The sequence below is a fragment of the Sprattus sprattus genome, assembly GCF_963457725.1.
Source record: "Sprattus sprattus genome assembly, chromosome: 21".
NCBI classification, from domain to species: domain Eukaryota; kingdom Metazoa; phylum Chordata; class Actinopteri; order Clupeiformes; family Clupeidae; genus Sprattus; species Sprattus sprattus.
This window is the reverse complement of record NC_137919.1, coordinates 15,139,269-15,141,768: the sequence shown is the minus strand read 5'-3', so window position 1 is coordinate 15,141,768 and position 2,500 is coordinate 15,139,269.

Here is a 2,500-nt window from a genome sequence, read left to right as displayed (position 1 = left end):
TCTCTCTTTCTCTCCTCTCTTTCCCTCTTTCTCTCTCTCTTTTTTCCTCAACTACACCCCCCCCCATCCACACTGCCTGGATTAGTTCTCAGTGGAGGCGGTAATGCCCGTTCTCAGCTCTCTTGTTAAATGGAGTGCTTGAAATGCCCTCGGACCTTGTGGGAATATGAGGTTGCCGTGTCATTCCTCAGCTCGCTTACGAGGTTGAGCCGCCATGCATGGCCTTTTCCAAATGTGCCAATTTTCTCCCGTGTAAGATCGCTTAACAGATAATCTGACTTTCTGACCCCTGGATGTCGCTTTTTTTCTTTTCTTCTTTTCCTATTTTGGAGGGTGCGACCCCAGTATGAGTCAAAGTGTTGCTAAGTACTGTCCAGATCTGAAGAGGGTTCTGTCTCTCTCCCGCTCTCCCTCCCTCTCTTCCTCCTTCAATTTTCTCTCACACTCTTTTCTTCTTTCTTTTTTCTTTGTCTCGCTATCAGGGAGCAGGTTCAAAGACCTCTGCTTATCCGGCAAGCCCTAGGAGAGCTCACATGCAAAATGGATTTACTAAAGGTTGCTCCAGGGAACGCACACACACACCACACACACACACACACACACACACACACACACACACACACACACACACACACACACACACACACACACACACACACACACACACACATTGACCAGCACTGGCTGTAGCAGAGTATGACGGTCCCTTTGGGGCATCATCATCACCAGTCACATTCTGTCTGGAGTGACGTCGTTTGTCAAAGATCAGCCGAGGCCCCTTTGACAATATAATAAGTGTTGTGTACCAACATAGCTGAGCTCTGGTGTCTTTGTTCTTGTGTGTGTGTGTGTGTGTGTGTGTGTGTGTGTGTTTTTGCTTGTTGTTGAGTGCGTGTATGAATATGTGAGTAGGCACACGTGTGTATGAATGTGTGAGTAATGTGCGCGTCATATTGTAGGCCTAGGCCTAGACCTTCGCGAGGGGCAAAATGGGATAATGTGTTGTAAAGCTTTGGCCTCCCTGTCAGATTGAGGTGTCTGAGGTGAAGCATTTGCAAAGGCAGGCATTATGCTTCACATCTAATGTGGATGTGAACAAAAGGTAATAGACGAATGAATATTCACCGACATGCATTGTGAATGCAGACAGGTGGCTCTCCTGTGCATCAGTATGAAACGGAGGTAGCTGAAAATGATTCTTTTTTTTTTAAACTTGATTTATGCACACAGCTCTGATGAGCAGCGCCACTTTGTAACACATCCAGCATTCTATTACATGCCATTGAAATGCGTGTATTGCTTATTTGACTCTGAAAGATTAATGCTGAAATCCCACTGAATATTCAGCTGGTGTCAGAGGCAGAGTAACCCCCCCCCCCACACACACACACACACACACACACACACACACACAAACTCACATGCCATCAACACAAATCAGATGCCTCACCGACGAAACAATTTCACAAAATGCAAATGGGGAAAGCAGGGTGACCTTGCATACTAGAGGAACATGGTGTTCACACAGCACACACATGAACACACACATGCGTGTACACATGCACACACACGCACACGCGCACACACACACACACACACACACACACACACAGACACACGCACACAAACAGACACACACAAACACACACACACACACAAATGCCTGTGTGTTTACATCTCTAGGATCATGGACACGAATGTTCACTCTCTAAGCAAAGCAATGCACAAACAACTACACAATCGTGCATACACACACACACACACACACACACACACTTTAATCAGCACCCTGCATCTTATTTTCTCATTTTTTAAAACCGTGTTTGAAGCACTTCAAGTGCCACAGACCCAGGTCAGGCTCAATTAAATACATATTCAAAGCCTGTTTGTGGCAATCTCAACCCCCACAGGATGATAAAGGGCCCAAAAGAGGGGAATCTGAGGGGTCAGCATCAATGCAGTCAGGCGACAGTGACATGCATATGGATGAAGGGGACGCAAGGTCATGTTTACACAGTCAGAATCCACTGATTAACCTTGATTTGGGACAGCAATGTCAAGACTCCCACTGCCTGGGGATGGGGATGGAAAAGAAAAGGAGAGAGAGGAAGAGTAAGAGTACAAAGAACAAAAACAAAGACTGAAGCGAAAATAAGAGGAATCATGAAATAAGAAGAAAAAGAAGAAGAAGAAGAAGAAGAGGAATAAGAAGATAAAGACTAAATAGAGAGATAGGAGAGCAAGAAAGTGGCATAGTACAAAAGCAGAGGAAGAAGAAGAAGATGTTGACATTGGTCAAACTTTACACTAAACTTCACTGTTATGGAAGAAACTATCTATTGACATTTTGCTTAGAATAATGAATACAAAAAGGTTCAAATATTGAATTAGGAGGCCGAGAGGCATTGAGATTTCAGCTCTTAGATAATTTGTCAGCTAGTTAATCATAGCCCATTGCTGACTAGCGATGATTTGTTCACTAGCTTAGACTCCAACATTA